The following is a 12,940-nucleotide window of genomic DNA, read 5'->3' as shown; positions in this document are numbered from 1 at the left end:
ATTGGTGTTTCTATCTCTCTCCCTCTCCTTTCCTTTTTCTGAGATCAATAAAGATATATTTAAAAAAAAAAAAAGGAAGAAGAAGAAAAAAAAGAAAACCGTATATATTTCACACATGCTGTAAACAATGCAATCCTGGAAGGTAACAGAATTTGCATTATTACCACCAAGCACTGCATTTGTATCGTTGTTCTTGAAGCCAGTTTTTTTCCTTTCCCCCAACTCTGTGATCTCTTTTGTAGCAACTAACTACTGTAAATTTCTGACAGAGCCTCCCAACATAGGTTGACTGTGTTAGCAGACCTCCCCTAAGCTTTGCAGGCCCCCTGTGGCTGGTTATAAGAGGCAAAGGGAAATCAGAAAAATGCAGTTTGCCATTTAGGAATGAGGAGAGAAATAGCGCAGACACTTTGAGACTCATACTCAATTAACCCTCCCTGCCTTCCAGCGTTTTTGTGGCAGAACCACTAACTTCCACAAAACTTTCAGTCAATTCAACAAATATTTACTGAGCTCCTACTGGGTATGGAGCACTCTGCAGGAGCAAGAAGGAGAGGGAAAAGGGACGTAGGTGACTGATGAAGAGAAGGGATGAGTCTCAAAGTCTAAATTTTGGAATTAAATGGGTTCAAATATTTTCTAACATTTTCTCTCATTAACCTGTTAGGGAAGTTAACATCTTTAATTATTTTTTTCTTATTTGGATAAGGCTAAAGATAATTAAATAAAAGTAGAATTATGTCTGAGTAATATTCCATTGAATATATATAGAATTCCATATATATATAAAACACATTTTATCCATCCACTCTTCTTTTGATGGACACCTAGCTTGCTTCCATGTATTGGCTATCGTAAATAACGCTGCAAAGGACATAGAGTACACACACACACACACACACACACACGTAATTTTTTTAAAAGAAGCTCTGGCTAGTTTTATTAAAGGAAATTTTTGCATGATTTACTTTTCCCCAGACTGTTCCAGCATGCTTCTAATGATATCAGAATTACCTGGATCAATAATAAGCAGTGTGCACACTCTGTAGTATTTTTCAACACTCTTTGTCCGATACAATATTATTGCCACCGTAGTGATGACCATCAGCTTTGGCCAACATGGCATAGTACTCTCAGATTTCCAGACTGGACAGCTTTTGGCAAGGATGACAAGTTTTACATTGCCTTGTCTGATCATTTTCAGAGGTTGCTTGTAGGCCAGCAGGTACTTTCCACTTTTCGTAACAAGTTGGAGCCTAGACTTGATCCACTCCAGCAACTTTTTTGTCTTTTTTGTGGCCACTATCTTCCCATCTTAGGTGAGGAATGGCCTCTAACTGAGAACAGCTGCCAAGATGGCCAGGGAGATACAAAGGCAGGGGCACATATATCTTTTCGAATTAGTGTTTTTATATTCTTTGGATAAATATCCAGAAGTGGAATTGCTGGGTTGGTATGGCAGTTCTATCTTTACTTTTTTGAGTAAAGTTTCATAGTGTTTTTCATAGGGGCTCTACCAGTTTGCAATCCCTCTAATAGTGCCGGAGGGATCTCTTTCCTCTACATCCTTGACAACAGTTATTAAATAATGAAATCTGGCCATTGCGACAACATAGGTGAACCTATAGGGCATATGATAACTGAAATAAGTCAGACAAAGAAAGACAAATGCTGTATGATTTCACTTGCATGTGGAATCTACGTAACAAATGAACAAACAAAAAAACAGAAACAGACTCATAGATACAGAAAAAAGGCCGGTGTTTGCCAGAGGGGAGAGGGGTGGGGAAGTGGGCAAAACAGTGAAGGGGATTTAAGGGTACAAAATAAACCATGGGGATGTAAGGCATAGCCTAGGGAATAGAGTCATTAATATTATTATTACTTGTACAGTGATAGATGGTTACTGCACTTATTGTAGTGATCACTTTGTAAGGTTTATAAATCTCAAGTCATTATGTTGTACACATGAAACTAACATAATATTGTATGTCAACTATATTTTTAAATTAAAATTAAATACATGAAATTTTAAAATTTGAATAAGTCAGTAACAAAAATTAAAATTAAGTGAAATAGAGTGAATCGGTATACTATTTTAAATTCTTTGCCTGCTACCTTATAAGTGATTGAAAATAAGAATTGAATTAAACCAGTTCTGGGAAGCAAACTGGAGTTTGGAAAGACTGGCAAAACTTCTAGAGAAGAGAAATTCCTATAGACTGAGATAGGTTTGGATTCAAAGTCCAGGTTGTCTGATGGAACTGAGTTATGCATTTATAGACAGTTTACCTACAAGATACCTTGATGGTGGCTGGAATAGATCACAACATTCTTTCACGGAAGTGCAGTCTAGGAGAGAGAGCCGAATTTTTAATAGCAAATTATAAGAAAATACAGGATTAAATAAGTATTAAAAAGAGGTATAAACAACACACACACAGAGGGAAAACCTAAACAATTTATTCCAGCTAAGTTGGGAAGGGTAATAGGGGAAGGTTTCATAGGAGAGGTGTCGTTGAATTGGGTCTTAAGGATAATAGTGGTATCAGAGGCAGAGAATGGGGAAACCCTTGATCACTGTCAGCTGTGTGAGAGCACAGGGAGTGTTACAGAAATACAAAGCATTAAAGAAATTATGAATACACCAGAGGGTTGGTCTATGTGAATTTAATTGGAGATGAGTTTATATGCACAGAGGGCAGGAAAAGCTGTACAGGTCCCCAGAGAGAAAGTTTATATAAGGAAATAAAATGAGAGCTGCACCCTGAACTATGCCGATATTTGGAGTCTGGGAGAGGAACTAGAGCTAGTGATGAACAATGAAATGAAGACATCTGTGTGGTGGGAAGCAAGTCAGGAGCATATGGAAACTAAAAAGTCATGAAGAAAGTAACTCAAGGTTAGGAATCGATCATCTGTATCAAATGCTGCTAAGGTTTAAGTAAAAAGTAGGCAGGTAACTGATACTGAATTTAGCGAGATGGATATCTTTGGATTAGAAAAGAATGACTTCATGGTTTGGTGGGGATGATACCCCTCTAACTCCTAGAGAGAAGAGAATATCAGGAACTGAAGACATAATTGATAAAATGTTAAAAAAATTTATTATAAAGTTGTGTTATATCCAATTATCCTAAAGGATAGCAAAGAATTGTGACTTCGAATGGAAGGGAGGGAGAAATTAGCCTGCATGTAGGCTGAGGGTGATAATCATTGTCTTTGGCTAGACTCAGAAGAATACACTCAGATGCTAGAGATTCAAGTCAGAAACCAATGTTGGAATGTTCTCAGAGAGTTATGATGCTGAGTCTGAACTAGAACAGCAGTGTTGGAGAAGGAGAGAAATGGAAATACTAGTGAGACAGTGTTGAGAGTAGGGATGGCCATTGACTTTAGAGGGAAGGAAAGTGGGAAAGATGATGCTGTGGTATTTAGCTTGTGTGATTTGGTGGATGCCATTGTTTGGATAGAAAACTCAGAAAGTAGGTAGTAATGGGTAATAATTAGAGTGGATGCCTGATTCAGCCTGATCTCACCACCTCTGAGGTTAACCTCCCTCCACTCATGTGAGCTTAAAAGGGCAGGTGTCAGTCAACTGGCCCACAGTGAGCTGATCAGATGAAATTCCCAGGATGTTGCAAACTAGAGTAGGGAAGAAGATGCAGCCAAAGCTTCAGAACTGGAAGCTTCAAGTATGAAAACAGGAGCTGTTCATAACCACCTCCCTTATCCTGTGCAGGGAGTGTGTTTTTATTGGGCTTAATAAAACCAGCACTGCCCCGCCTGCATGGCTCAGCGTTTGAGCATTGACCTGTGATCCAGGAGATCCCAGTTCGATTCCCAGTCAGAGCACATGCCTGGGTTGTGGGCTAGATCCCAGTAGGGGGTGCGCAGGAGGCAGCCGATCAATGACTCTCTCATTATTAATGTTTCTATCTCTCTCCCCCTCTCCCTTCCTATCTCTGAAATCAATAAAGATATTTAAAAATAAAAACATAAAAATATATAAATAAATAAAACCAGCACCTAGTAAAAAGCAGGGAAGAAAAATATACAGGGTCCTGACTATGGTTTGTCCATTTATACTATAGTATCTCTCTAATAAATTCTTCTTTACTCCAAGTTCATTAAAATAGAGTTCTGTGAAAAGAGTGCTATTGGACTGAGTAGAAAAACATACTCAGCTAAATTTTGCAAATATTAAGTTTGAGATATAAAAAAATCAATGGATTTTAGAAATTCAGACCTGGAATTACAAATGAGTTGAGAACTGCAGTCTAATAGTTTGGAACATAGAAGACATAGTCAAATTATTAGGCAAGATAGAGATTGCTCAGTTTGTAGGACTATTTTAAAAATATATAAATATATATATATATAACAATACTATAGAATACATACATGTAAAGAACAGATGACTAAAGTCCACAAAAAACTTCAAGTAATCAGTGACATAAAGAAAAACAACAATGCAGTGACATAAAAAGTAACGGTGGACTACAAACTTTAGGGAAGCGCTTGTAGTCAAGGGTGTCAGATTTTCTCAGAGAGATTAACTATGATGATCACTGTCACAAAACCACTGGATTTGATATTTGAGAATACAGTAGGAAACTTTGAGAAAGCAATTTCAGTTTAATCAGTGGAGGAAAGATAGAGAATAAGATGATGGAGTTCAGTCACTGCGTCTGCGTTGACAAAGGCAATCCTTAAGGGAGTAGTACATTTTAAGTGAAAGGTAAGATGAAAAATGGTAACTAGAAGGGAGACTCTGATGGATGAGAAAGATCTTACATAGCAGAGATGCCAAGCATATTTTTTTTTTTTTGCTGAAGATCGAGTGCAGGGGAAAGGGACAGATTGGAAAGCAAACACATAAAGAAAAGATGGAGCAAACCTCGAAATGCCAACACAGGGGCCAGTTAACATTGGAAAGAAGGCGGGAGGGTCATGTCTCTGTTGAAGGGAAGACGGTGGGAGTAACGAAATGCAGAGGTATTTTCAGGTGGGGAAGTAGGAAATTTTTCTGTTTCAAAGACCGCAACTGAGTGAAAAGGGATGATATCTAGAAATATGAAAATAATGACAAGGAAATAGATCAGCAGAAGTAGCAAATAGTGTAGAGAACTATCCAGAAATGCATAAGGATTGTCAGGTTTTTTTTCCTCCCTAGAACTCTATCCATGACCTCCAACTGATTTTAAACATGTAAAACACCCTGGGGACGACCTCATAAAGGGAAAGTATTAGAGAGAGCAAATACTGGGATTTTCTTTGGGATCCATATCCTGAGGAGGAAGGCTCTGGATCCTGCCCAGAAGGAAAGCCTTGGTTTCCCCATGAGAAGGATCCTTTCTACACTGTTAGCTTGGAATACTAGCAAGAGCAAAGGACTATGAATTTGCTGATAAAAATCTTTCCATTAGAGATGACTGATTTTAAGAGGAAATTCATAGTTTCTACAGGGCAGCCAACTTGGTGCTGGCCCACCCTCGTGATAAGGGCTCCACAGAAAGAACCACTGTCCTCCCTTACCGTGGAAACCTGTGATATCAGAAATACTTGGTTTGGAGGATTATAAATGAATATGCACATGTATAAAAATACCATCCATTTGCAAGTTATGGATCACTTTCAAGTTTATAGCTGGTTCTTTATTTGAACCCTGAATCAACAGAAAAGCACATTTAAGCTCCAGCCTATGGCTCTGATGCACGGAGACATTGTAATTGTTACACATTCCTGAGTAATCATTTTCTGATGGGTTTATTGCCACCTCTGCCTTATCAGGGCATGGCACTGTTATGGACCCTGGTGATAAATTACCCTTTAGAGAGGGATAAGACAGTGCCACTTTAACAAGTGTAATAAAGCGCTTTTTATATTGGGAGAGTTCAGTGCATTTTCCATTCATCATACACCCTCAGTGATTTTACACAGATTTTACACTGTTGATTAGCTCATTAGTGGGGTTTAATTGGATACATTAACTGGCAGAATTACAGCCTGACTATGAACCAGAGGCTGCAGCATTATAAATGACAGACAAACCACAGACATGCATGGCCAGCCTGAAGGAAGTTCTTCTCTTTGATTAACTTTCATTAGATTTTAATTCTTTCCCACTCCTCACTCCTGTAATTGATGCCAAATGAATATCTACTATGGATTGGATAAGTGAATAGATAACCTTAATGCTCATTTTTAACACTTTCCTCTCCTTCTAATATGCTTTTCTGAAAAATAAGAAGAAAAAAAGCAGTTTTAAAAAGTGATAAAAATAGTCTACAGTAAAACAAGAAATGGTTGTTATATAGAAGTTCAATAAATGTGCCTCTTTCAAAAGCCACAGCTTTACCGATTCTTTGACAATACACATAGTGTGAATTAATTGTTCCCTTGTGAGCTGCATATCAGTATCACGCAGAAAGCATTAAAAAATACAAGTTTCTGGACCGTACCCTAAACATATTAAATAAAAACTTCAAGAGGTATGTCCAGGCATCTTAATAATTGACTAATGCCCCAGCCGGTTCTTTCACAGTGAATTTGGCACTGTGGTTAAAATAACATGTTAGTTTGCATTGAATACAAAGCAATGAAGATTATTCACTTAAAGGACTTTAAAGGGCTATGTTATCATTTGGAGAAAGGTCAAGGTCCTTTAAGAAAGAAGATAAAATTTCTCCTGTAGCTCAAATTCTTCACCCGCACAGGCTCTAAAGAGTTTGTTGAACTCTCTATGCCTCTACTCTCATATTTTCTTTAAATTTTTACTTCAGCTAGTTGTAATTGTCTTTATGAAAAGAAATTTTCAGTTTTATTTCTTTCCTAAGAAATCATATTTGCCTCAGTGGAAACTATAAGTACAAAGACCATGTAGAATCTATGTTTTTTATTTGTTCATTTTCAGATAAGCTAGTAGTTGGTAACGGAAGGAGTGCTGGATGGCAGAGTTGGATCTGGGCTCTAGCGTTAGCCCTGTTACTATTTTCAGACACCTTTAGAAGTTTCAACTTCTCTGAGCTTCAATTTACTAGTTCTAGAATGGAATCAGTTACACCTCATGTACAAGGCTAGTTATAAAGATTAAATAAAAATTTACTGATTTTTGTGAGAATGGTACAAGTTGGAAAAGACCATCTCCAAAGGATGGAGAAAATAGGAATTTGGAAAATTAGGCAGCTAATTCACAAAGCAGAGCACATAAAAAAGGAAGAGTATTTTATCTGAACGACATGGACAAATTGCGCAGGTAAAACAAGAAAGCGGGGATAAAAGGAAACCTGCTCATGGTTATAGCTAGCTCATCCTTCCACCTGGTATTTTCAGGCTGAGAAGGGCAGCCATGCATATAAGCTGTCAGCTGGGGGGGCGACTACTGAATGAGCAGAAGGCAGAAGATAAAGGACTGGTTTGTAGTGGTAGGAGAAAAAGCACAGGAAAAGACTGGAGAGGAAAAAGAAAGAAATATAAAAATCTTCTTCTGTGAGTTTTAGGAGAAAAAAAAAAGCCAGAAAGGCCAGGAAGTGAGAGAAAAAATATTATATTGGTAGGGAGGGAGAGAAAGTACAGTGATTAGGAAGATCTACCTAAAAATGCATGGGAGCGGTTACCAACAAGTTACTGTGTAGTAAGGGATTTGACCAATGCTTTAACTTAATCCAAAGGATGCATTTACAGTGATTCTAAGTTGTGGAATTTAGTACTAGATTTGCATTACAGATCATGATAAAACTTTCATTTATTCTGCAAAATGTATCGAGAGATTAAAGACTGTTACTGAAATTCTACTCTGAAAGTTTGAGGCAAATGCTCTCAGTGGCTCTCAGTAGGAGTGATGTAAGGCTTTTAAAACATCAGAATTTTGTTAACAAGATAAGGTGATATGTTTAGGAGGCGTAATGCCCAAGAAGTAGCAGATCAAAACACTCCACAAGTGCCACTGACTCATATGTTTTAGAAACTTGAGGTGTTTTATAATTTTTCAGAAAACTTATTGTTTGTACTATTTTGGGGAGGGTGCCCTTGAGCACTTACTGTTTCTTCCTAGGTTATACAATTTTTTGTTTTTGTTTTTAAATACATTAATGAGCTTTTTGGTAACAGCAGCTAAAAATATGACAACGCTGCCTCTTAAAACTCAAGAACTAAAAAGTGTCTAAATACATGTATTTTAAAAATAGTCTTTGTGTTGTGAGAGCTAAAGAAAATGTAACCTATTCGATAAAGCTCTTCCATTTCAATCAGGTCTCTTCCTTTTTCTAAACTTGTATAACAGGCTGTTTATGCACCTTATGAGGTACTTATCTTATTTTACCTTCTGTCATAGTTATTTGCACATGAACTTTATCTTTCTTCTTAGACGATCTATTTCTGGGGGAGAGAGATAGTGTTTAATAAAATATAAAATAGCCGCACAGTTAATTATTGTAATTCTCATAATACCCATAAAGCTCTATTGAGAACAAAGAGTGAACCAAGCAGAACACAGAATGAAACATTCATTGATTGCAGCTTCCTTCAAAGTTCATACATTGAAGTCAACAGATCTCACAGCTTGGAGCAAAAGTTATGAATATACATTAATATTGGATTAACCATTTTTATATCTTACTGGAGTCTAAAATGATAGAAGTAAGGGTCAATAAAATACATCTTTTAAGGGTATTGAAATGAGAAATAAAATATTCTGTTGAGTATATTGTAGGTTACTCTTAGTCATGCTGAGATATGAAAATAACTTGAAGAAAAATAGACTAGACAGAAATTGAACAATGTATTGAAATGAAATCACAAAGTGAAACAAAATATTCTGTTTAAATATGCATAGCATAGAAGGGAATATTGCTTTAATATTGTTGTGGGAAAAAATTGAGAACCAATGAAGAGTGCTAAAGAGCAGACAAAGTTGAAAATGTATTTAGAATATAGATAAAATATCTCCCTTTGTATTTCTCTAGTGACACATCTGAAAAGTCTTATTATTCCCTGTTTTCTTCAGTGGAGCTTAGGTCTTGCACCTCTTGATTTAGACTACCTGAGCTATCACATAGGGCAAGGAAAGCAATGGGAGAAGAAATCCTACAAATGAATGGAGGCTGGAAATCATCCTATTGCTTTTTATCTGCTACAGAGCCTGAGTGGGCACTTTGGACACAGAAAATCACAGTTTTGTCTGTCTACTATGCTACATAGGTGTGACTTCCTTCAGTTCTTGTTCAGAGCACTCATTGCCCATTGCCTCTGGAGCCAATACTTGAATTTCAGGTTGCTCAGCTGGAGCCCTGTCCTTGTCAAAAGCTGCCACTAGTCCTCTCTTTCTAAGGCCAGAATCTATCCTGAACTTATTTTTCACTGTTGGCTACGATGCGTCTCCAAACAGTATAAGTCAATGAGAATCGTGATGAGTACCTGCCTGGCTTAAGCTTTTCACAACTTGTGATTGTTGCTTCAATTGAACTCCATTGAATTCAGTGCCAATGTGGCTTCTAAGTCATCACACCCATTTTAATACTATAATTTAAAGAAAAGTAAGTCAATGACTCATCAGTTAAAATAGTAACATATTATCTTGAAACTCAACATGTTCATTCATGAGTCATTCATTCCATTTGTTCATTTCATTGAGCAAATTTCCTATAAATTAATACAAAATAGTAATAGCAGAGTTATCATTGCTTGTTAATATTCACAACACTATAAGCATAGATACATACTTGCAAAGAATGGTAACAGAACTCAAGCTGGCTAGCTGCAATTTGTAATTTATATCTTCTTTCTCCAGAACTTTTGGACAACTACATTCCCTAAAATAAGGACTAACCCATACTAGGCACTCTATAAATATTTGTTGCAAGGATAAGTGTGTCTCCCCAAGCCAGGAGGTTTTAGTAAATAGAAATTAGACATGTAAATAAAGCACAGTGGCTTCATATAATAAATGAACAATTACAGCTGAATCAGAACCCAAGATGCAGTATTAATTTCCAAAAGCACAGTATGGTAACAACAGAATATATGTGTATTCCTTTTGTCTTGCGCCTTAGTCAGAATTCTGCAGAGAAACAGACCAATAAGATATAAAAGGAGATTTATTATGAAGAATTGGCTCATGTGATTACAGAGGTGAAAAGTCCCATGATCTTCTGTCTGCAAGCAGGAAGCCCAGGAAAATCAGTGGTTTAATTCAGTTCAAGTCCCAAGACTTGAAAACCAGGGCAACCACTGATGTAAATCTCAGTCCAAGGGAAGGAGAAAATGAGGTAAGATGTCCCAGCTCAAGCAATGAGGCAGATAAAGGAGACAAATTCCTCCTTCCTCAGCTTTTTTTCTACTCAGGCCCTCAGATTCAATGATGCCACCCACAATGGGGAGAGCAATCCACTTTACTGACTTCCCTGGTTCAAACGCATATCTCATCTAGAAACACCTAACAAGTACACCCAGAAATAATGAGTTATTGACCACATATCTAGGCATCCCTGACCCAGTCAAGTTGATATATAAAATTAGCTCTCATACCGGTTTACGGTATTTAGATAGTTTGAGTATAGTATCTGAGTAGTTTAATTACAGTTCAGTTATAGTATATAGTTTAGTTAGTTACAATATGTTATAAAGTTTAGTTAGCATGTAGTTAGTGAGAGTAAAGAGTATATTGATGGAAGTGTGCATATGTGTTTTCACTACATGATACATGCCTCTGAACCCAGGACAAATAGATTCCATGTTGCTTACCAACTCTGATTTATTGGGAGTGCTTACCTGGAGGATTACCCTGAAAAAGACTATGATGCTGACTTTGGACTCAATAGAAAAGTTTCAAGCTCCAGTTTCATTATCTGTCACAGTCAGCAGCTGCAGGGAGAGGGAAAGCATATGTGCAGTGTATTCTGATTTCTACACTTCACTGGAAATGCATGTAAGCTATCTTAAGTAAAATACTAGATATTGCGATTTTATAATAAATCCCTACCCTTAAGCAGCTTTGAGTTGTAAATACAGCTTGGATATAAAGGATCTTTAATATCAAAACTATTTATGATATTGCTTATGCACGAGACTCAAGATGGGAATAAAAGTGAATAAGAAACAGTCACTGGTCTCAAGGATTTTATAATTTAGTAGATGCTCTTGGCTACAAATAGAGCCAGCCTAAAAAGTGTAGAGAGCTTAATGTAAAGGCTGTTGGTAAAAGCTGGCCTTTGACAGTATAATCTACATATATAAGTCAGTATATATACCTACTTGCAGTCCTCTGAGACAGGGGAATTAGAACATCTAGCAGAGCCTGATAATAATTCAGGCAGTCTTGAGACAAAACAACCATTTTATGTATTTTCCACACCATATTTTCTTCTGGAATTGTGAATGCCTCTTTCTTTTACTGCTAGCTCTTGACTGCCCCAGATCACAGTGCTTCTTGAAGGCTGCTAGTGAATGAACAATTTTGTTTCTATTCCCCGGATAACATCTATAGGAATATAACTCAGGCAGATATGTTCAGTTATGCAAGCAAAAACTGCTTGTTTTTTATCTGCAGAAAGTCATTTGAGGTATGGCTATGCTGCACCTGCTAAGAGGTTATTGGGTGTTTTTTCCCTGTTAAGAAGATGTGGTTCTGATGACGATAACTATATTGGAAAGAAGGAGGGTAGTGATTAGGTGGTTATTGTCTCCCATTGGAACACAGATTTCTGGTAGAGACATTTTACTTCCAATACAGCTTGTTTATGTAAATAAAGAGAATGTCACAGTCACAAAAATCCTTGAAATAAAATGGCACACACTCAGCATTTCAATCTAAATTTTATCTTCCCCAGAACAGATTCATCTTTATAAAATGTCCAATCAGTCTTTCCAACCCTTGCTCTATTTTTCTATTTTTATTAAACACCTTTTCAATGGCATTATCATATTTCGCTATGTTAATTAAATTTATATTTCATTCCATTGCCTCTTGTGAAAAATATTTTGTTGTAAAAATATAACTGAGTACTGAATATGTTAAGCTTTACCATGTCACTTTTACTCCTTAAGTGTGTTAACCATTTAATAGCCTGTGAATTACTTAAATTTCATCATCGGCCTTAGTTGAGACTGTCGATAACCACCTTCACAGCTCTCTACGATCTTGTATTATGTCCAGTTGCTGTCTTCTTCGCATTGTTCTCTAGACAGGTCAGCCTTCTCACTTAGTTCATCTGGGCTTCACTTGGTGTCCTCCTGCCCACATGGACTCCTCTCTGGGTTGAATAGTTTGCACTTGGCCCTAGAGTCTCACTTTCCATTCTTCTTTTTCCTACTCTGTGCACCAGTCTTCAACTCAGTTAAACTCCTTGCACTTATGCTTTCCAGTTACATTTGTCCAGTAAAAATCCCAATGGGAGATTGGTGGGTGTGAAACCAGAACTGCTATTATATTGAAATGTATGGCACCCTCTGTTAGCCTGTGGGTGCCAACGGCTGGTTTCCTTACTGTGAGTCACAGCCCCACTGCACAGTACCTCCTGTAGCTGCAAATATTGTCATGGTCGGTCCTAGAAGCAGCAGAAGTCACCAGCTGTTGTTGTTCCACCTTCTTTCTTGGTCTCCCATAACTGTGTCCACACAACTGTAAATGTCCTTTATGAAACTTTTTTCAACCACGTTTTATGAGTATGACCCACATCTTTCCTGCCTAAACTTTGCTAGATACACTGTCTCCCCAACCCTAACCAACATCAGCAGACTGAGTAAAGAGCAAATGGAAAAGTTAAAAGTCTCAGTAAAGAAATGGAAGACATAGAGAAGACATAAATGGAAATTTTAGAACTGAAAAATGTAACAGCCATTAGGATCACTGCAAAAAGAATACATGGGATATCTCTGTATTATTTCTTACAATTGAATGTAAATCTACAATGATTTTAAAATAAAAGTTTAATTTAAAGTA

The 12,940-nt window shown here is 37.1% G+C and overlaps 1 pseudogene across 1 annotated transcript; it reads right to left on the bottom strand.

Annotated features, from left to right (window-relative positions):
* Positions 1-964: 964 nt before the first annotated feature.
* LOC308564790 (large ribosomal subunit protein eL30 pseudogene) lies at positions 965-12,537 on the bottom strand (annotated as a pseudogene). The gene is made up of 2 exons: positions 12,513-12,537; positions 965-1,314 (listed from the first exon to the last, which is right to left on the bottom strand). The product of its transcript is annotated as a large ribosomal subunit protein eL30 pseudogene (transcript).
* Positions 12,538-12,940: the final 403 nt, after the last annotated feature.

The sequence above is a fragment of the Miniopterus schreibersii genome (genome assembly GCF_964146895.1).
Source record: "Miniopterus schreibersii genome assembly, chromosome: 1".
Lineage (NCBI taxonomy): Eukaryota > Metazoa > Chordata > Mammalia > Chiroptera > Miniopteridae > Miniopterus > Miniopterus schreibersii.
This window is presented reverse-complemented; position numbering and strand designations above follow the sequence as displayed.